We start from the raw sequence: 24070 nt of genomic DNA on the forward strand, positions 1-24070 counted from the left end.
GCAATTATACTGCAATAAAGATGTTAAAAAAAAATCACTGTGCTGTACTACAGAGAAGTCGGTTGTCTAGATTATGTAGTGTCAAGACAATCTCTCAGCCAGTAAGAGATTTAATGTGCTAGAAAAGAGGAAATCAACACAGTTTTGATCTCAAACTATGATAGCTAAAAGTAGGTTTACAATTTATGTCCCTGTAAATAAAGTACCAAGTCTTGTCATTTTTCCTACTCCACGCACAGTCCCTAGGACCTTTCCTTTCATATTACAGCTATTCAGTGTAGGATGAATGTTAAATGGACTCTCATGAGAGAATGACTAACTACTCACTCTCAATACAAAATAATTAGATGTTGTTTCACAAGTAAATATACATACAAATCAAATCTTGGAGGTAAGTACCTCCTTTAGGGAATCAGATCCATATCAAAGTCAGGTAAGCTGTTTGTATCTACAGAAATTATCCCACAATCTGTTCCACTGTCATTTTCCACCTAAAATAACTACTGATACGAGAAAACTCTACCTTAATTTACCTTAAATACTCAATCATTCTGAAGTTAGGACCACTTCCTCTGGTCCCTCTAGACTTTGTCCTCCATGAAAGTAAAAATGGGCATAATCCGGATACACATGTTTTATTTTCCTTCAGCTGTTCTTTTCTAAATGCTTAAGGTCTTCATGTCCCTCATAGGAGGTGAGGTTTCAGAACTGAGTTTTCCAGAAAAGTTCTTATAAATCCTGACTATAATGAAAGAATTAGTGTTTGATTATATTAATCGGAATACCATGAGACACGCAGAGTTACAAACAAGTCAACACATAATTCACTAAATACTTGAACATACAAATTAATTTCCTGATTTCACTGTCCAACCTTCAATTTTTCTCCTGTCAGCTTTCAGAGTCTCTCTACATAGATCACCATGTGAGTGCTACCTTGGAGCTTAGCCACATTACAGCCTCTGCTTCAGAGGGAATGGCTTCCAAACACACATAGAAAAAATCAATATCAACATTTCCAAAGCATGTTCTGCAAGACACCAGTTCTAAGGACAAGCAATCGGTATTACAGAGAAGAATCCCATCATCAAGTAACTTTGGAGTTTGCTGGGTTAAGCAAAGTTTACCAGGTTTCTTTACCATAGGACTTCTCGGTCTCTGATACACTCATAGTACTGCTTTCCCTGGAGCATCCTGGTCACAGTTTTTTGTTTGCTTGTTTGGCTGCATCCCACAGCATGCAGGATCTTCTTAGTTCCCCGACCAGGGATCGAACCCGTGCCCCCCGCAGTGGAAGTGCAGAGTTCTAACCACTGGACTGCCGGGGAAGCCCCCTGGTCACAGTTTGGAAAATGCTTATGAAGTCCAGTCTGGAAGTAAAAGATGATTCCAAGGCTTCAAGCCTTAACAAACTGACACTACTGGGGCTTTTGACCTTGTCTCCATTTGTCAGCTGGAGATAATGGGCTAGAACTCAGAAGGCACAAGCTGGAGGTATCTGGGAGTCATTCACAGGGACAAAGCTAACACCACAAGACCAGATGAGATACTCTCTGAGAAACACATGAAGACCAGTACTTCAAAACAACCCTGCCTTACCCTACCTCTAGCTTTAGTATCGTCTCTCTAGCAATAAATCTAGAAAAACATCCGTAAATGAAGACTCTAAGGGTAGGAATAATACAAATTAAACTGGAAAACTGCCTGAGAAAAAAAGAGCATAATGCATGTGAAAATCATACTAATGTTGATAAATGTTGATAATGTGATATGGTATACAAAGACCTAACTTCTCCAAGCTTCTCCAAGTAATCGCTTTCAAGTGACACACCTATAGATCATTCATTCTCTTCTTTTTTGGGATCATGGAACTCTTTGAGAATGTAATGAATACCAAAAGCCATCTCTCCAGAAAAACACTCACACATACAACACTAAGCCTATAAATTTCCAAGGGTTTCGTGGGCCCCCTGCGGCTCAACCAGAGCCCTTTCTAGCTGTCAACTCCCAAGTCCCTGAGTAACTCCTGCTACAGATACTTCATCTGACAGACAAAGCCCAGAGTTACAGCACATTTAAAAGTATGTAATCCTCTTCTTTTTAAACTATATTTTCATGTACTTTAAGACAGTGCAGAGGAAATGTATATTTGCATTTTTTTGGCCTCAAAAAAATTAAAACGTATTTGTTGAGTGAAACAAGTCAACACCATAAACAGAAGGGCATATGATGGTAATAATATCTTCACGACAAAACAGCTCTGAGAGGCTAAGTGATTTTATAAGGCCAAAGAGCTAATAAACTCTAGATCTTCCACATCCTAGCTCAGTGCTTGTTAACTAAACCACGCCGCCTTAAGTATAATAAGCATATTATTACAGTGCATAGGATACAGTTTTCACAATAAAAATCCCTTGAAACACCAACCTTCTAAGAATGACTATAAATAATCAGGCCTCTAACTTACTTACTTAATTGGATCATTCCATTTTTAGCACCTAAATACTGACAAATTAAGGAGCAAATTATATATACCGGCTTTTGAAAAAAATTCTTTAAGGCACTACTCTCTAATCAACACCATTTGTAAAAATAATGAAAATCGAAAACAGCAAAATACAAAAAAATCTGTTATCTTTATAGCATGAATATGACTATATACAGACAAAAATACAAATAGTTTAAGCTTTGGGTCATTCAGCAAATGGGATATGATGCCAAAAACCACACAGAGTTTCTCTGCTTTGGGCCCCTGATATTAGAAGGGTCTGGCAGGCAGGGATCAAGTATCTATTATCTGATGTCCACTTGGCAGACTCTACAAAAACAGTGAGGCCTGGCTGCACAGCAGGAGTTAGGTATTCTAACTACTACCTAAAGATCCACTCTAACTCGGAGTGTGGCTGCAACTAACATGCTAAACTAAGTGCGTGCCTCCGTTTCTCCACTGGAAATTTGATAATACATTATCTGCCCATATGCTGGTTAAGGACACAGTAGCTAGAGCAAACTGGCTTTGCCACCTACGAACTTTGGCAAGTTACTGTAACTTCCCTGTGCCTTAGTTTCTTCTGATGCAAAATGGAGTTAATAACAGCATCTCTTTCATTGGGCTATTGTAAGGATTGAGGTAATACATGGAGAAGTCTTTGAGCAGTGCCTGGCAAGTAATAAGCACTCTATAAATGTTAGTTTCCATTATCATTATTTTAAACAGATGACAAGATTAATCAACTTATACCTGCACTGCACTTAGATGTCCTTAGGAAATTACAGGCCTTAACTTTTTTACGTTTTAATCATGTGGCTTAACTACCAGCTGTTTTTTCTAAATATAGTAAATACATGGCCAATTATTCTTGTAAAGAACTGAAAAAGAACTTACTGTCTACACTGCCACCTAAGCCTGACACATTAGCAAAGTTTCAGTTAACTTTTCATCTCAATATAACCAGACTCCCTTTTTAAAATATTTATTTATTTATTTATTTATTATTATTCTGTGGCTGTGTTGGGTCTTCGTTGCTGTGCGCAGGCTTTCTCAAGTTGTGGTGAGCGGGGGCTACTCTTTGTTGTGGTGCACGGGCTTCGCATTGCGGTGGCTTCTCTTGTTGAGGAGCATGGGCTCTAGGCACGTGGGCTTCAGTAGTTGTGGCGCGCGGGCTCAGCAGTTGTGGCTCACGGGTTCTAGAGCGCAGGCTTAGTAGTTGTGGCACATGGGCTTAGTTGCTCCCCAGCATGTGGGATCTTCCCAGACCAGGGCTTGAACCTGTGTCCCCTGCATTGGCAGGTGGATTCTTAACCATTGTGCCATCAGGGAAGCCCTAACCAGACTCCCTTAACCAACTCTAAGCTACCTGGATTCACTCACTTCAACTTTCACAATCACTACAAATTCCAAGCACAATACCGTAATGGATATGCTTACAGTGGCCTCCTAACTGCTCTTTACCTCTGCCCCCCTATCTCCACTCCCCACACTGCAGTAGGTAAAGCTTGAAAGCTTGTACAAATCCAAGTCTAATTTCACTCTCCTACTTAAAACCCTGCAGTGGTTCCTTATTGTCCTAAAGAGAAGTCCCACCTCCTTACAAGACCAAAGAGGCCTGCATGATCTAGGGTCATCCTCCCTCTCCGGCTACTGAGGCCACATAGGCCTTCTTTCAAATCCTCACCCTGTTCTTTGGGGCCTCCAAGCCTGCACAGATCATGCTTCCTCTATCTGGCATAATTCCCTCTCCCCATTGCCTCTGACTCCCCAGCGGAGATGAAGTCCTCCTGTTATACGCTCTCCTAACCCTAATCCTAATCCTCTCCTCTCCTCTCGGCAGCACGAAAGAAAACTCAATAAAATAATTATTTAAATGGTTGTTTAATGTTGTTCTTGTCCAAAAAATATAAACAAGTAAGACTTGGGAACATGTCTCTCTTTTAGCGCTACAACCCAAGGGCTTAGATAGATACACAGTACCTTATACACAGCAGGTGTGTCACAGAGGTGACAACATGTACACCTGTGTTGTCTATGGAGAAAAGTGGTGATATAACTGATGATGGAAAGCAAATCATCCACAAAACAAGACTAATGCAGAATACTGGCTGCCCTGTATTAAATATCTAAGTTACCATATGCATTACAAGTGAGGTAAAAGTAAAAACCTACTGCTTAGAGGTGGGCAAAATAAAGTTAAGACTCAACTTTCCAAAGTAAAGTTAAGTTTCTTTGTGCATCCTCAGGTGTTATGTGAAACAGGCGGAGTTCCACTTCAGTTACCAGTAAGAAGATACACAACCAAATCAAGACTGCTGCCACATTTGGCACAGGCCTGCTCTTCTTGGCAGTCTCTGTGAGGCCAAGAGTTGAGCTGGCCAGAGGAGCATGATTTATCTGCCACATTTAGAAGTGGTCCCTCTACAACAGGAATGCTATGCTACTAATGGGCTTTGAATTCTAACCTTGCCAAACCAGTACCTTTCCTAAATATTCAATTCACTTATATGTATATATATATTAAAAAGCTGAATCCTATGTGTCACTGACAAAAACAAGTTTAATAAGGCATCACGGTCCAATTCGAGTTGGAGAAAAAGTTGCTCTTTCGAAAGAAAAAAAGAAGAAGGGAGGGAAGGGAGGGAAAGAAAGAAAGAAAAGAAAGAAAGGGAGAAAGGGAGGAAGGGAGGAAGGAAGAAAGAAGTCATGCTAACCAGATCTCTTTTACAAAAGAAAGTCATTACTTGGAAAATTAAAAGAAACTGGTATGCGGATGCTAGGAGGCTTAAGGTTGAGGGGCTGTCGATGGACGCTGCCCAGTGAAATGACTATCGCCGGGCCTGGTGGGCAGCAGTTGCCAACCCACCGCGAACAATCCCAGGTCCGTGGAGAGCATGCAGGTTTGACATAAGCCAAACCCCTGCTGTCCGGCTCGTCGCACTGACCCTGCCAATGCAACAAACGCGCAGACCCTCTCCGCGCGGTGAGGAGCGGAGTTGCCGCCGCCGTTCAGCGCTTCCCGGGAAATGCGCGTCCGGGGGAGGCTCAGGTAAGGACCCGGGGGTCTCGGGATTAAACGTTTGGCCCTTTGTTCTCTGCACGGTCGCATCCCCGCGCGGGGGACCCGCGCGCGACCGCCGCTGTGCCGTGCCAGAAAAGGCTCGCCTGCCCCCCGGGACCGCGGAGGGGGGGGCAGTCAGAAAGGAGCTCCTATTCGCTTCTCATTTACCCAGCGACAAAGTCTGACGTCGCCGCATCAGGTCCCCATCCTAAGCAGGTAGTATAGTTTTAATTTGCAAGACGGCCCGTGTCCCGAACTTTTTTTTTAGAAGCAACTATACATAGGACACAGTCGAGTCCCACAGACTTTCTGGGATTGGGGGGAAGGGGTTGTCGTCCTGAGGAAATCCCCTGAAAAAAGTGAGCTGTGCTTTCTGCGACCCCTGACACTCGGGCCCTTTGAGTTGACCTGACAGGGTGCAAAAAAGGACAGGTCAGGAGGGCGGCCAGGGAGGCGTGTGGAGTGGGTAGGCCGTGGGAAGCTCTGGAGGAAAAACACGGCAAACGGCCGCCAGCCCTTCCGCGTGGAGGGCGTGGGAGGCAGCCAGAGGCCAGAACTAAAGCAGTGCTTGACCTTCACCAGAGGCGTCTGTATTATCAAAGACGGGGGAGGGGACCAGCAAGCTGTCTAGCAACCTTGCAAAGGAGAGGTGGGGTGGGGGTGAAGGGTGGAGCGTGGACGAGATCCATTCCCATACCTGAAATGTCAACCTGTGATGGTCCGCAAGCTCTACAGCTTAACTATCCAAAGCCCCACCCTGCTTCAGACCCAGATTGCAAGCCTTGTGGACACCAGCTTCAACTCTTATTATCTGTCCAGGAAAGCCTGTGGGTATGGAGGGCTAATTTTCTGTTTTCAATAAACTGCCCAGTAGGCATTTCCAAAAGCTTTAATCAAGTAGGTAGGTGATGGCCACTTCGGCAATACCGCTTTGGAGTTTTGCTTCAGAAGCTGTTTCCTAGTACCCTTAGGCACCACACCTTCTGACCGTTAATATTCCCTAAGGCCTCGTGGCTCCCCGAAAAACTAGGTCTTTATACTTATATAAAATAAGTATAATCAAATAATAGTCAAGCGAACTATTTACAGTTAACTGCCTCGTACATTTTTATCTTTTCCATCTCTTTGCCTACAGTAAGATTGCATGTTTACTAAATTCTCAAAGAAGTTGTTTGCCCTATCTGTTGACTAAAAGATGTTGGAAAATGACCATCTCTTCACCTATACAAGTAGACTTTCAATTATCTAGTTTTTAATTATTTTAAAGCATCAGTACTAGGAGCATATTACTTACACTGCTGCCCTATGAATGCTTATCATTGGGTTTCTTCTAGATGGATCGACCTTAAAAGACTCTGGTATCTTGAGAATTAAACTCCTGACTATAAATATTATTCCATGGCTAAGGACCCTGTTTTTTGCCTGTTTAAGGCACTTGCCCAGAGGCAAGCCTTCCTTCAGCCTGTCCACTTTTGGAGAATTGTTTGGCCTCCTTAAGCCAAACATGAGGATAATTAGCCCAGGGTTCAGATAAGCAGACCTAATAAACGATCTCAAATAGGAACCAGTTCTGCTCTCTTTTTCTGCCTTTTTAATGCTGGAAAGCCAAATTCTCAGGATTGAATGCTGCACAAGAACGTTCTAATGGTTTCACTGTTTTGTTTGCGAGGATTATCTTCTGTGCAGATAACTTTGCATTTGCATCACTAATAGACTTCTTTCAAAGGGAAAAGACATTTCAGTAGGGCTGAAACAGTCTTTAAAGTTTTGTTTGTTCCATTTTGGCAAGGCCAAGCTAGTCCTTTTGAGAAGACATGGATTTGCATGTAAGGGCCTGATTTGCCGTATGGGTTACAACATAAATAAAAGGGCTTTTGCAATCAACAAAGAATAAAATATTTTGCTGTTGGTAATACATACATAGAGCCAAATCTGATGTCTTTTTTTCTATTGTAACACTCCTCAGCTTCACTAGAAGTAACACTAATGATCACACTTTCTTTGAATCAGAGAAATAACTTCCCTCTTCTCTGATTAGAAGCATCCTTAGAAGTCCTAAACTGCTTCTACAGCATCTCTCCTGGATTTACTGCTGCTTGAATACCTTCAGTAAAAGGGAACTCACTGCTTCCGAAGTACCCTGGTTCAGTATAAGATAGTGCTAGTGAATAATCATAACAATAATAAAAAAATATGTAAAATTACCAAGTGCTTACAGGGTGCCAGGAACTGAGCCAAGTACTTTCCATGTATTATCTCATTTAATTCTCACAACAACTTGATGACATAGATATTATTATCTCCATTTTTTGAGGCACAGACATTTTAAGCTACTCAAGGTAATACAGAAAGCTGAAATTTGAATAGAGGTAGTAAGACACAAAGGCCAAGCTCTTAGCCACTAGTCTGTAGTTAAAGTATACTTTAAAAAATTTCTATTATGCTAAGCCAAAATCTGCCTCCCTGTTACTCAATTGGAGTCAGTGATTATTAGATTCTAGTGGTGTAGAGTACAAAGAAGAAAAACCAGGGTGCCCGACCTCAAGGAATTTGCAGTCTCATAAAACAGTGTAAGAAAAACAAAGGAGGGACCTAAATGTAGACAGGAAGATGTAGGAATGATGCTAAAGTAAAATTTGAAAACTATGTCAGAATTTGCCAGACAAACAGGGGAGGTGGTATACTCCAGGCTGACCACTTAGCCCCAGGTCCTTAAAGCATCCAGCCACATAAGCATCACACAGTAGGGAGCACGTAAGGCTAAGATGGACAGTAGCAGTTGCCACCATATCCAGACCACCTTTCTGTTAGCCCATCCCTCGTGCATCTGTGGCTTAAAAATTCCTTGGTCTTCACCCCAGCTTTCAGTTTCATCTTCAGGACCTCTTGTCTAATAACCCACTGGATCCACTTCTTTGGTTTATTGACCATATAGCCACCATTCACATTTTCAGTATACCACCAACTCTGGGAAAGGAATACTGAGCCAGACTTCACTCAGAAAAGACTCATTACATCTGCCAGGGAAGGAGAATCAGACTCAGACATGTCTGTGAAACAATATGGCAGAAAGTTCCAGGAGGTTATATAACCTAGCCTAACACAGTTCTGAGCCTGGCTACCTGGGTTCAGATCTTGTCTCTGTCTCCTTACTGAACAACCTTGGGAAGTTATTTCAAACTGGGGCAATTATGAAGAGTCAAAAAGAAAATACCTGTAAAAGTCAGCGGTACCTGGCACCACAGTAATCCCACAAAGTATTAATTACTGTTATTTTGGGTACATTTTAGAATGTTTTAAAGGCTGACAGTTATGAGGATGGGGATGGAGATACGATTTAGGAAGCAAATGCAATAACATAAGAGACCTTGAATTAAGGCCAGGGAGGCCTAGGATGGAAAAAAGGGAAGGAAACTAGGAAATAATTGGACGGTGAGGAAGCGGACAGTGACATGGATGACGAGCAGGTTTCTGGCTCAGACAATTGGGAAGATCCCAAAAAGGTAATAGCATTTGCTATAATAAGAGGAACTGGGGTTATTTGGGGGAGAGTTATAACACTGGATCAAAATAGATGATTCTGTTTTGTATCTGTTAAATTAGAGGTGCTCAAATAGAAATGTGAAATAAGTGATAAATTTTACATTTATCACTAATAAAAATTAGGGTAGAAACTTAGAAAAAATTTTGGGGCTAATTTTTAAATTTGGAGAGCCATAGTTCAGAAATGTTTCTTGAGCATCTGTTAGGTGCCAAACATATATTAGGTTCTGGCAATGCAGTAGGTCCCTGAACTCAAGTTGGGGCTACAGACAAGTTCTCATATAATTTCTTGACAGTGAGATAAGTACTGAGGTGCAGAGAAGCAAAGCAAGAAGAAGATACTAGATGCCACTCGGGCTAATAATTTGGTTCTTTTTCAACCTATATATATATTTTTTAATTTCTTTAAATGAATTTCTTAATTTTTTTAAGATAGTAAATGGATATTTTTGAAAACATGTACTCGACATTTATTTACAGATGAGGTGGAACCCTGCATGGGGAGTGGGTGGAGATGGAAGTCCTCAGGTGTCAGCTCTCAGCTTCCTCTCTGTTATTCTGAGCAATTCAGCTCTACTTCCAGACTTGCATACGTCCTAGCACAGTGTTTCTCAGTGGAAGTTTCATTAGCATTTTGGGTAGTCCTTGCTTGCATGGGACTGTCCCCAAGCATTATAACATCCCTGCCCCGCCATCAGTACTGCTCCCAGCCATACTGACATCAACATTTCCATATGCCTAGGGTTGGGCTGGGGGGTGAAGGTAGTGACTAGATTGAAAATGTTTGCCTATCATGTCCCTTTGGAAAACTATCACCCACACCAAACTATTTATCATAGAATTCCTTTCTATTTAATATAGTATATTCCCTGAGAGAAGTCCTGATATATAAACATTGTCCCTTTTATTACATTTCCAATATTTAGCACCCAAGTGATATTTCACTGCCCTCTGTAGATGCACAACCAAGATTCCACCTGCCCTTTATTATGTAGTTTCCGGGATCACATAAGAGGGCAACGAATCTAGTCTTTGCAGGTTATGGAAGTCTTCGCAGAGGAAGGAAACTCTAAGCTGAGACTTAAAAGACAAGTTAGAGAATTAGCCAGGCAAGAAGGTATATTCCATACTGAGGGTAGAAAGTTTACATTCAAAGAAGTGAAAGTAGTTCTGTTTGGGGTGAATAACAGATGAGGCTAGAGTGGTAAACGGGGACCAGTACATTAAGGGGCATGTAAATTGTGTTAAATAATTTGGATTTTTGAGAGCACAAGGGGGCTATTGATGGGTTATCAGCACAGGAGTGGCATGATCTTACTTGTGCCTTAGAAACGTTCTGCTAGCTGCAGGTGGAGAATGAATTGAAGGCAGATGGCAAGACTGGAGACAAGATGGGAGAATATGTAATGCAGTATCATCTAATGAGCAGTCATTGCTCTGAGCTCCTCAGTGGCCTCACTGAGCCTTTCTCAGAGCTGCTCTGCAGTCTGAGACTCGTCCCGCTTACTCCGTCATTCTTCTTCATCCTTCCAGGTATTTCCACAGATAAGTCTCTTGCACTTCGAATTCAATTTTACCATCTACAGAATTAGTACAATTAATATCAGTGAAGCAAAGAAGGAGGGAATTTTAAGAAGAGAATGAGCAAGTGTGTTAAATGCCAAAGAGAGACTGAGGAGGGAGATATAAAAGTATCATTAGGGCTTCCCTGGTGGCGCAGTGGTTGAGAGTCCGCCTGCCGATGCGGGGGACACGGGTTCGTGCCCCGGTCCGGGAAGATCCCACATGCTGCGGAGCGGCTGGGCCCGTGAGCCATGGCCGCTGGGCCTGCACGTCTGGAGCCTGTGCTCCGCAACGGGAGAGGCCAAAACAGTGAGAGGCCCGCGTACTGAAAAAAAAAAAAGTATCATTAGCTTTGTCATCACGGAGGTCAGTGCTGACCTAACTATTGATGTTCATAGTTCCTCTCCTGCTAGTGTGTGTCCTCTTAGTTATATCCTCCCAGATCCCCTTCAGCCTTTCTCATACATCATGATCTTCATACATTTCATCTGGACCCCCCTCATATGGACACATGTAATGTATTAATATCTTTTTAACTCTGGCACTAAGCATTGAGCTCAGTATTCCACGTGTAGTCTTGTCAGTATTGACTACAGGAAGACTATAACTACCTATTATCTCAACACTGTATCGTAGCCCAAACTTTGATTCAGCTTTTTATAGTTGGCAACAAACTCAGGGCCACTGTGCTGCCCAACTCCAGGGGATCAGATTATAATCTATAATTATATAATCCTCAACTACAACTGGCCCCTGAGTCTCCATCAAGTAACATCTCCAAAAAACATATTTGCTCCCCTCTGAATCAGATCATCAGAGGTGTTTTTGAACCCCCATTGCCATAAAGTGCCAGGGACAAGAACCTGATCTCATAGATCCTACTGTAAAATTCCTGCTAACAGTTTATCAGATCAAATAGCATCTTCTCATCACCAAGCAGATAAAACACACCAACAAAACAGGGCATAGAGTACACCTACCCCGTGTTGCTATCAGGTGAGATCTTGCAAAGACAAACAAGTTAGACAAGAACCTTGTCTCTATAGACAAGAACCTCCTATCTTCTTGAGAAGCCAGAATTTCAAGGGGGTGCTCTTGGGCCTGCACTGTAGGGAATTGATATTTTTTTAGACCCAACTAATCCTTGATGGGTGTAGGCTCTGTGAAACATAGGCAAAATACTAAAGGATTGTAAGGAAGGGCAGGCTGAATACAGTCTGGGTGAGAGATCAAGAGATGCTGAGATAATCTACCGATAAAAATCCTAGTTATATTCACCTTTTATCCCCTGATAAGTCAGAGCACAGTGTTTCCCTGGTTCCCTTTCATATAACATCTAGCCTAAAATTCCCCTTAGGTGCCCTCAGTTAAAGGGTATTGCCCTGTCCTCTAGTTCCCAAATACAGAGTGAGGCCACGGTTGGGCCAGATTGGATCGAGTTGACCCAGAACAAATGCAGTTACATACACTGTGTTTCCAGGGTAGATTACTGCCCAGAGTGCTATCCTACTGGCCTGTTCTTTAGAAGCTTTATTCTAGTTGCTATTACTCCCTTAGGAGGAGTCCAGCCCCTGCCCTTGACAAAACCTCTAGGAAAGCAATCTGCTCATAGATCTAAAAAGTTCATCTCTTTGGAGAAAAAAAATCCGTGAATTTGGTTTAAACCTGGACTGGAGTTTTTCTTGATCAAAACAGACAAAACAAAAACAAAAATAACAACAGAAATAAAAGCCCAGTTAAGTAATTGAAATAACATGTACCAGGAGTTTTTCGTTATTCCTTACCCTCTGCTCATAGCTCAAGGCAGATATGAAGGTGACTCATTTCTTAAACTGACCCAGATCTCTGCCCCAGGAAATAGGTCATCCTGGGTCTGAGCTCATGGCAAAGCCCAACTGGATCAGGGCCTCTTCTTATCATTAGAGCCAAAGCTTCAGTCTGGAATCTGATCATCTGGGTTACTTAAGATACTTTTTTAAAAAATTATGTTTAAATTAGGACTCATCTGGTAGTATAAACTTTCCCAGCTGAGTACCCGATGCCATCAGAAATAGTTTAAAGGTGTTGATGGAATAATTGTTCTCATTGTAAAAGGAATAAAAGGAAGGAAACTCATGAAAATTTCCCTGCTGCTTTGTATTTCATTTACAAATGGCTAAGCTCTTATATGAAATTTGTGAATAGTCCTTTTCAAGCATAAGTGTGGAGCTGTACAGGCATTCTCTCTCTGTCTCAACATCAATACCATTAAGTGGGCATCAATATCTGAAAATGTTTGTATGAACTTTCAATACCTGAAAGTATAACACTCTTACACTGCTGATGCCAATATTTAGGGCTTACCTCTGATCTAAAGAGAGCCCTCTTTGGTCCTTCCAAATAAATCCAAAACACCATGTCTGCAAATCTGAGTGCAGTCTGGTTTTTGTTACGAGGTACAAGCCTCTTAATTTGTCTCTCTGGCCCCATTCTCTTCTTCTGATATACCACACTTGGCCAAGAAACATGCTTCTTAAAATGCCAATGATGGTAATATGGAAGTCTCGGGGGGAAGCTAAATCTGGAATGAATGTGAGCTCACTTTTAGGCATATTATGTTTGAGAAGATGAAAGGGCATTAAGGAGAAGCCATTGCAAAGATAGTGACAGATTTAGAAAGTGCAAGAGGAAATTAGATCATCACGTGTAAATTTAAGTCATACAAATAAAGACGGTAGAATAATGAGATCTCTAAGTGAGAGTCTGAGAGTGTAGAGCAATGGTGAGCAATTTTTTTTTTTTTAATGAAGCCCACTTAAAAGGAATAGAAAATGTTTCTGGGCCTTGTTTTTTAAACATTTAAAGTGAAAATAATGTACCTTCCATAACAAGAATTTATGCTGTGGGATAATTTATTAAGATATGAATATGTATCCATTCTTCCCCAGGCAGTGTTTTCCAGCCTGTCTTTGCTTGATGTATTTGTGATGTGGAATTTAAGGAAAGGACAGTGGAGACGTGATGGTGGGGAAGGAGGAAGACAAAGGGAATAATTTAGCCAGAAAGGAGCTAAATCAACCTTTCAGGTGTTGGAAGAAAGAGAGAAGGGAGAAAATAACCAAGAGCCCAATAAACTGGGTCCTAGAGAAAGAGTTTGTGTTTTAGGACTAGAGAGAATAGAATGGAACTCAAGCGTGGCTCTGTAACGATGAATGGGTTCCTCATAGGTGCTCCTTGGCAGCTGCAAGTAAGGATTGGAATACCTTTTTAAGATTGCAATGTATCTTTATATGTGATCCTGAGCAGAGTCTGAGGTAGGTGGGATCCCAGGATTAATTAAGGTTAAAAGAAGAATGCCAATGAGAAATTTGCCAATACTTTCGAACTGCTAAAATATTATCTGGTTATATGTAAGAAGTCACGACACAGAAGCAGCTTTCAAATCTTTTATAACTTAATTTGCATTACTTTTTAGCATTTATAAATATTTTCATATTTATGTCTCATTTTATCTTTGGAAAGACTCCTTCATTTATTATCGTCCTTAGTTTACAGATGGGGAAATTGAAGCTTAGAGGAGTGAAAATCAGAAACAGATCAGGGTTTATAATTAGTTTCAGTCAGTTGAACATCTACTGAGCTTTGATTACTGAGTTTCAGGTTATATTAGATATTGGGGTTGCAAAAATGAATAAAATGTGCTCCCAATCCTCAGCCACTCAACCAGTCCTTTCTTTGCTCTTCTCCAGTTCTCTCCCAGAGGTTTGATATCCCGTCTTAGCTGGGGCTGGGCAGGTTCATGGTGTGATCCAAAGCTGAGCGTCACCGACACAGAGTGCTAGTTTGTAGCAAGAACTGACTCCGGGGTACTCTCCAGTTCCATGTCTATGATGTAGTCATCAGAGTTGCAAAGGTAAGGAAGAAATGGGAAATCTCGTATACTGTGGGGAGGAGAATAAACTGGTACAACCACGTTGGAAGGCAATTTTTCATTCTCAAAGCTAAAGATGCCCTTACAATCTAACAATTCCATTTCTACATGTATAAATGAAACTCTCCCTCAAATGCATAAAGAGACATGTAAATGACTGTTCATTGAAGCATTGTCTATAACAGGAAAATAATTGGAAACAACCTAAATGTTCATCAACCTGAGAATGGATAAGTAAATTGGTGTATGATCACACAGTGGAATACAATATTATAGTTAAAATAAATGAACTAGAACTAGAATTAGAATATGCGTAAATCTCAACTAATAGAATATTGAGTGAATAAAACCAAGTGGCAGAAGATACATAAAGTATGCTACTGTTTACATAACTTTAAACACATCAAACAATACTGCATATTTCAGTTTGTAATAACATTTTAAAATATTCGTGGTTATGATAAATTACCAAATTCAGGATAGTTGTTACCTCTGCTGAGAAAGCAGGATAATGATAGAGTATGTAGAAGCCTTCAGCCAAATCTGTATTTAAAAACAAAGACGTGGATCTAAAGCAAATATGGCAAAAAGTAAATATGTGACAAAGCTGGGCGGGAAAGACAAAAGAAGTTGTTATATTATTTTCTATACTCTGTATGCTTAGAATATTCCTTTTAAAAGTATCTGTGGTCCTTGAACCCTGGAATTCTGGGATTTTCTTGTGTTTTTTACTTTGTGCAGAATTTTCTTTTTTTTTCTTTTGCCCATGCTAAAATTCTATCCATTCTTTGATACCTAGCTCAAGTCTCACTACCTTACTGAGAATTTCTGTGACCATCTTGTCAGTTCAAACTATTGCTCTCCCTTTTCAAAACCATGATAGATCTATAAAGCTCTCTTGTACACTATGTATTTATGACCAGATTCTTTCATACTGTTGTTTAAATATATATTGTCTTGCATTAATATTTGACTTTACACGTAAACCTTGTTTCTCCAATTGTAAGAGCCTTAAGAGCAGGGACAATGTCTTAAATGTCTTTAATTCTTCACCAGTGCCCAGTAGAGCCTAACCAGATACTTATTAAAGAAAAGTGATATATAAACCATAACCCTTCCTACAAAACCTTTACACAGAAAGTTGAAAATACTAGTTTGTGCTACATTTGCCTTTATTTTCCAAGAGAGAGGATACTAATGAGCTGTGAAATGACCAAAAATCAGGCAGCAGAAGGGAAAAGAAGAAATAATGGATTTGTATATTACACATTCTGGATAATCAGCTCTTAAATGATTAAATGTGGATAATCTCTTATGGGGAAAAGCAGGTTTTAAAAATTCATTTTATGACTATTGAATTGTTTTATAGTTATTACCAGTTTTCAGACACTCCTAGGCCAAACGTACAAATTATTTATTTTTTTATATAAATTTATTTATTTTTGGCTGCATTGGGTCTTCGTTGCTACGCGGGTTTTCTCTAGTTGCAGCGAGTGGGGACTACTCTTCATTGCGGTGTGTGGGCTTCTCACTGCGGTGGCTTCTTTTGTTGCAGAGCACAGTCTCTAGGTACATGGGCTTCAGTAGTTGTGGCTCGCAGGCTCAGTAGTTGTGGCTCGCAGACTCTAGAGTGCAGGCTCAGTAGTTGTGGCTCACGGGCTTAGTTGCTCCGCGACATGTGGGATCTTCCTGGACCAGGGCTCGAACCTGTGTCCCCTGCATTGGCAGGCAGACTCCTAACCACTGCACCACCAGGGAAGCCCCTACAAATTATTTTGAAAAATATTTCCTCTCATGATATGTTGCATAATCACACACAAATGTACCTTGTTATCATTCTGCCTTCATTCCAGTATTTATTAGACTAGACATGGGAATGGTGGTCCGATGAAACTAAAAAACAAAAGGTTTTCCACCTATGGAATCAGGGAAGGATTTTGGAGAAAAAAAAATTTACTTTGAGTTCAATTTACCCTTAGTCTGTCTTGTAAAAAGTGCTTGTATTTGAGGCAACCACCTCACCTAACACCTCAGAGTGAAAGGTGAGTCTGTACTAGGCCCAGGAGGAAAGCTGATGAGCATAGGAAATGGTAAGAGGTCTGGACTGCATTGTCTCTCCTCAGAATGAAAAGTCAGTTATCACAGAATGAGATAAATTTAGGAATCAGTGTGGTTACTTTTAGCAGAAGCAGCAGCTCCTATGGTCTATTTCAAAACTACCCCCATTTTGTCCCTGGTGAGTTTTCCTAATGGACCTTTGTGATGTTTTATTAAACCAGGCCACTATCTCATGGTTCTTTGGCCTAAGTGCTACAATACCCAAAATACAGTTCCTTAAATTAAACCTTACCTACATCTGTATTTATGATGGTATTAACTCTACAGTGTACCTCAGGGAGGTTATATCTTTAAAATTATTACCACCTCTCTCTCTATGTCATTTGTGTCCTGGAGAAGAAAATATCTTGCCATTTGGTAAGAGATAATATATGTTCACCTCATGTGTGGACATTAATGTTGAAGCAAAGCCTTAAAGCAGTGACCAGAGTATTTTTATATTAATGATGTAGCTTATCACTGCTCTCTGCAATTTTTCCTTTCCTTAAAGAGAAGCAAGAAAAATGCTGTTATAAAGAGAATATATCCAATGAATATATTGGGTTCTCAAAGTTCCCTAAAAGAGAAGTGTTTATAACTTGGAATTGATTTCCCATGGAAATCGTGTGATTAATTATGGTTACATTCTAAGTCAAGGCCACAAAATTGAAATAATATTAATAGGTGTGGCAGTTGATTAAGAAATCACATCTTGTTTTCTTGTCTCTGGGCTTGCCATGGAAAGACAAGAAGTACTTTTCCCTTCTCTTCTCTAGAGGAAAGGTTAAAATGTGGTGATTTTCTAAATGTGGTGATTTGGGCAACAGAAGACTCAGTTATCTGGAAGGAGAAGGGTTCTAAGAAAATGGGAATGGCTTGACTTCAGGAGAATTTGGATCTCCTGAGCCCAGAAGGAGGAGAGAACCAGACAAGAGTCAGTTTCCGTAAATGGTGAAGACCCATGTCCACTTCCAAATAACAGATCAGAATGGTTTAGACCTCCACAGGGATGCCAGCAAGGATATGTTGTCTCAGAAGTAGTAAAAGTATGGACTTCCCCTGTAGCGCAGTGGTTAAGAATCCGCCTGCCACTGCATGGGACACAGGTTTGAGCTCTGGTCCAGGAAGATCCCACATGCCGCAGAGCAACTAAGCCCCTGCGCCACAACTACTGAGCCTGCGCTCTAGAGCCCATGAGCCACAACTACTGAAGCCCATGTGCCTAGAGCCCATGCTCCTCAACAAGAGAAGCCACCACAATGAGAAGCCCGCGCACCACAACAGAGAGTAGCCCCTGCTTGCCGCAACTAGAGAAAGCCCGCATGCAGCAACGAAGACCCAACACAGCCAAAAATAAATAAATAAATTTATTTTTAAAACAGTAGTAGGGCTTCCCTAGTGGCGCAGTGGTTGAGAGTCCGCCTGCCGATGCAGGGGACACAGGTTCGTGCCCCGGTCCAGGAAGATCCCACATGCCACGGAGCAGCTGGGCTCGTGGGCCATGGCCGCGGAGCCTGCACGTCCAGAGCCTGTGCTCTGCAATGGGAGAAGCCACAACAGTGAGAGGCCCATGTACCGCAAAAAACAAAAAAAAAACAGTAGTAAAGGTATTAACTTATACTAAGCTTAAACAAGTCAAGGGTACATGTTGTAAACTCTAGGGTTACTATTAAGAATAGTAAAAGTATGTATAAACAATATATTATATAAATAGTAAAAGAGAGAATACAGAATAATAATAAAGAAAACACTCAATTAAACCAAAGGAAGGCAAGAAAAATGATAAGGAGCAAGTAACAAGTGGAATAAATAGAAACCAAAATAGTAAGATGTTAGCTATTAACCCCAATATGTCATTAATTACCATAAATATAAATGGCACAATATTCTATTAAGGAACAAAGATTGGGCTTCCCTGGTGGCGCAGTGGTTGAGAGTCCGCCTGCTGATGCTGGGGATATGGGTTCGTGCCCCGGTCTGGGAAGATCCCACATGCCGTGGAGCAGCTGGGCCCGTGAGCCATGGCCACTGAGCCTGTGCATCTGGAGCCTGTGCTCCACAACGGGAGAGGCCACAACAGTGAGAGGCCCATGTACCACAAAAAAAAAAAAAGAACAAAGATTTTCATACTGGTTTTAAATATATATGTGCTTTGTACAAAAGATACAAGAGTAATAATCTAAAATTATGACACAGAATAGTTAAAAGTAAAAGGATAGAAAGACATTTTATGCAAACACTAGCCCAAAGAAAGCTTGTATAGCTATAAATAATATATAAAGTAGACTTTAAAGATAGAAGCATTATTAGAAACAAAGTGTGATATTTAACAATAATAAAAATATTAACCCATCTAGAGATAAAACAATTCTAATTTTGCACACAACTAGCAATATAGTACAAAATACATAAAGCAAAAAAAAAATTTCAAGGAGAAATAGACAAATCTACAATCACAGTAGGAGCTTTTAACTCGTCTTTCAGGAACTGATAGAACAGGAGACAAAACATTTAAACAACATGACTTACAAAATTGACATGATGGATATATATGGAATATTGCACCCAACAACTGCAAAATTCCCCAACACATACAACCTAAGCAATGTATTTCTAAGTAATTAATCAGTCAAAGAAAACAAACACAGTAGAAAATATTTTGAACCAAATCATTATGAAAATATGACATCAAAAATTTTAAGATGTAGCTAAAACTGTCTTTAGTGAGAAATTTATAATTTTAAAGGCTGAAATTTATAGTGTTAAACAAGAATTACCTAAGTATCCATCTCAAAAACCTAGAAAAGAACAGTTAAACCTGAAGAAAGTATAAAGAAAGGAATAGTAAAAGTATAAAGAAAGGAATAGTAAAGTGAAGAGAAAAAAATTAATGAAAATAAATGTACAGTAGAGAAGAGTCAATGAAAAGAAATAGTAAAACTGACCAATCCCTAGCAAGACTGGTCACACATACAAAGCAGAAACAAAAAAACCCAAATAGGATACATATTCTCTATCAGGCTTGAAAAGGGGGACATCACTGTGGATCCTACAGATACCACAAACCTGAAGTAAAACTATTTTAGACAACTTAAAGTCAGTAAGTTTGAAAATTTAGATGAAATGGGAAATTTCTAGACAACCCAACATACAAAAAGTGACACCAAAAAAATAAAAAACAAGAAAGAAAGAACACCTGAATAGTTCTATATCTACTAAAGAAACTGAATAGTGATTAAAAATCTTCACACACTAAATCTCCAGATTCTTATGACTTCACCATTAAATTCTTCCAAATATTTAAGGATGAAAGGACAACAATAGTGCACAGACTCTTTCAGAGAATACAAAAATACCAGTTCATTTTATGAGGCCAATAAAATGTTGATCCCCAAACCTAAGGTCATTATAAGAAAAGAAAACTATAGACCAGTCTCTCTCTTATCAGAGATGAAAAAAATTCTAAATTAAATATCAGCAAAACAAATCCAGTAATATATAATATATAAAATGTGTGTTTCTTTCAAGCATTCAAGGTTGGTTTAACATTGATAGTCTTATTATTTACCAAATTAATAAAATAAAATGTAGGGACTCCGCTGGTGGTGCAGTGGTTAAGAATCTGCCTGCCAGTGCAGGATACACGGGTTCGATCCTTGGTCAGGGAAGATCCCACGTGCTGCGGAGCAACTAAGCCCATGCACCACAACTACTGAGCCTGCGTTCTAGAGCTTACAAACCACAACTACTGAGCCCATGTGCTGCAACTATTGAGGCCTGCACGCCTAGAGCCCACGCTCCACAACTAGAGAAGCCACTGCAGTGAGAAGCCCGCACACCTCAACAAAGAGTAGCCCCTGCTCGCTGCAACTAGAGAAAGCCCACACAGCAACAAAGACCCAGCGCAGCCAAAAATAAATAAATAAATAAATAAATAAAATCTAAAATAAAAATAAATAAAATAAAATGTATATGATCGTCGTTATAGATACGGAAAAGGAATTTCATAAAATTCAATATCCATTCATGATTTAAAACTCTTAGCAAACTAGTAATTTCTTCTCTTTTTGGTAGTCTTTTATTTTGAAATAAGTTCAAACTTATAGAAAAGTACAGTCACTGTTATGAAAATGAAAATTCAAACCACATACTGGAAGACAATATTTATTAAATATACCTGATAAACGACTTGTATCAAGAATACAAAAGAATGCTTACAGTTCAGTAAGAACTCATAATTAAAGTAGAAGAACTCAGTTTATGACATGGGCAAAAGATTTGAATAAATATTTTATGAACGGCAATAAGCACGTGAAAAGATGCTCAACATCATCAGTCATCGAGGAAATGGAATTAAGACCACAATGAGATACCAGTACACACCCACTAGAAGGGTTAATATTAACAACACTGACAGTACCAAGTGTTGGCATAGACGTGGAGCAACTGTAACACTGATATACTTCTGGTAGGAATGTAAATGATATGGACATTTTGGAAAAATTGGATAACTTTTTTATAAAGTTAAACATATATTTACCGTAGGACCCAGCAATCGCATTCTGATATATCTACCTAAGAGAAATGAAAACGTGTATTCACAAACATATGTACTTGAATGTTCATCACAACTTTATTCATAATGGCCCAAATCTGGAAACAACAAAACGTCCCATCAACAGGTGAATGGATAAACAAACTGTGGCATATCTATACAATGGAATACTATTTAGCACTTAAAAAAAAACCCTGATGAACTACTGATACATAAAATGTCATGGATAGAATTTCAAAAACATTATTCTCATTGAAAGAAGCCAGACACAAAAGATTCCTTTCTGTATGATTCCATTTATATGAAATTATAGTAAAGACAAAGGTATAGTGACAGGACACATGTCAGTGTTGCTAGTCATGGGGTGGGGAAGGAAACTGACTTCAAAGGACAAAAGGGAACTATATCATGAGTATGATGATGATTACATTATAGAATACATTGTAAAATTCATAGACTTGTACTCTTAAAATTGGTGAATTTCATTGTATGAAAATCATATCTCAATAAAGTTGACCCCCCCCCCAAATTGGTCAAAGATTTGAACAGGTACTTCAAAAAGAGAATATCCAAGTGCCCAACAAACATGTGAAAAAGCACAGAACCAGAAGATGTGAAGCAGCTGGAACTCTCCTACACAGCTGGTGAGAATATAAATTGGTACCACTTTGGGAAACTATTTGGCAGTTTCTAAGAAAGCTGAATATGTGCATAACCCATGACCCAACAATATTAGTCCTATCTGTAGGAATCAAAATTTGCAAACAACCCAGATATCCATTCAACAGTAGATAAATGATGTGTATCTGCACAAAGCAATACTACACAGAATGAGAATGGATGAACTACTGCTACACATGGATGAAGCTTATACACATAATGTTGAGTGAAGGAAACCATACACAAAAGGCTGCATTTATTTAAAGTTCAAAAACAGAAGAGATTAAATTATGGTAATAGACATCAGGATTGTGGTTATCTGACAGAAGGTTATAATTGGGTGGGAGCATAAGGGGGCTTCTAGAGTGCCAGTAGCGCTTTTTGATATTCGTACTGGTTATATATGGGTGTGTTCACTTTGTGAAAATTCATTGAGATTTTACCCTTATGATCTGTGCCATTTTTATTTATGTATTTTATATTCAATAAAAGGTGTATTTAAATAGTTACAATCACATGAATACTTGTATAACTGTCATAATGTAGATTTTGAACTAAGTAAATTCTATTTATCTGAATTTGCCCAATCTAAGAATACCTTATAAATGGAAATCTAAACATTCAAAATAGAAAATTACTTGTAGTACAAAAGCACCTTTCACTTTACAAAACAACACATCAAATGCATGAAAGGAACAAGGATAACACCATAGCAGATCCATTTTTCAATTTTGTAAATTTATCCTAAGGAAAGAAATGATTCAACAGAAGCACAAAGCTTGCTGTGAAAATGTTCATTTTAAATATATGTCTGCTAGCTAAAATCAACCCAAATATCCAACCAGTGGATCAAGATTTAATAAATTATTATATACCAGTACAAGATGATAACATACATTTAAAATGATGAATAGACTTTGTAGAAACACTAAAAGTTTTTGCAGGTACAGCGTTAGGTAGAAAAATATAAGATGATAGGTACACCATGATTCTAACTATGTGAAAATGAACCAATGGGTAATATGAAAAAATTAAAAACTTTTCTGTTGGAGTGATAGATTTATGGATATTTTTTGGGGGGTGAGGGGATAACCGCCACCCTCCCCCCCACCAGCGCCCCAGCGCAACAGAAATATTTTCTCTATTATTTGGATCAGTTAGAGTTCTTTTGTTGCAAGCAACAGAAACTAGCTTAAATTAAAAAGAGACTAAAAAAATAAATAAATAAAAATAAAAAAATAAAAAAGAGACTTACAGAGTCATACAGGAGTAACTTACAGAATCAAAGGAATTACTGAATACCCAAGAGGAAAGAAGAGGAACCAGAAAGGTTACAGAGATTTCAGAAACAGAAGTTCCCCAACAAATTCTCTAGGATTCTGCCTCCTGATGACTAGTTTTAAATACCTTCTTTCCCCCTGTGCCTCTACTCAAGATTCAAATTATTGGGAGAGAAAATCTGATTATTCTGGCCTGAGTCAAGTATCCACCTTGTCCTTTGGCAACCAAATCAGAACAACCTGGAATTGGAGAAAGGCTCTTCTTTAAGGAAGAGGGGTAGTGTTACTAGAAGAACAAGGAGTAGAAGGATACTGGGTGGGCCCAAACAGCAGTTCCATGAAATCATACATCATATTTTCAGTAAATCAGAATACTACTACTTTTTCTCTTATATTAAGTGAAAATATGCTTATTGTAAAAAATTTGCAAAATTCAGTAAAGTGTAAGGTAAGGGACTAATGCAAAAGCAAGCATCCTTTATCCCATTATCCATAACCCTATAGTAATTATCTACTGCTGTATAATAAATTATTCAAAACTAAGATGTCTACAAACAGAAAGTAGATTAGTGGTTTGCCTAGGTCTGGGGGGAGTTGGGAGACTGGGGGATAATAGCTAAAGAGTACAGGACTTCTTTTTTTTTTTTCAGGATTTCTTTATAAGGTTCTAAAATTGGATTACGGTGATGGTTGCACATCTCCAAATATACTAAAACCATTGAACTTTCAACAGGCGACTTATGGTATGTGAATTATATCTGAATAAAGTTGTATTTAAAAATACTAGTGTAACCAACTGTCCCAGTTTGCCCAGGACCTCCCTGGTTTTAGCCCTGAAAGTCCCATATCCCAGGAAACCCCTCAGTCCTGGTGAAACCTGGACAGTTGATCATCCTACTCAAAATTCAGC

At 39.4% G+C, this 24070-nt stretch overlaps 1 protein-coding gene across 3 annotated transcripts in view; it reads left to right on the plus strand.

The window, feature by feature from the left end:
* Positions 1-5648: 5648 nt before the first annotated feature.
* TMEM178A (transmembrane protein 178A) overlaps positions 5649-24070 on the plus strand; it is a 236314-nt gene continuing 217892 nt past the window's right edge. For all 3 annotated transcript variants that reach the window (XM_024753439.1, XM_024753442.1, XM_024753440.1), the window contains exons 1-2: positions 5649-5768; positions 14387-14550. The gene's annotated coding sequence lies outside the window, so the exon portion shown is untranslated. The remainder of the gene's footprint in view (positions 5769-14386; positions 14551-24070) is intronic.

The sequence above is a fragment of the Neophocaena asiaeorientalis genome, unplaced genomic scaffold (assembly GCF_003031525.2).
Source record: "Neophocaena asiaeorientalis asiaeorientalis breed wild unplaced genomic scaffold, Neophocaena_asiaeorientalis_V1.1 scaffold171, whole genome shotgun sequence".
Lineage (NCBI taxonomy): Eukaryota > Metazoa > Chordata > Mammalia > Artiodactyla > Phocoenidae > Neophocaena > Neophocaena asiaeorientalis.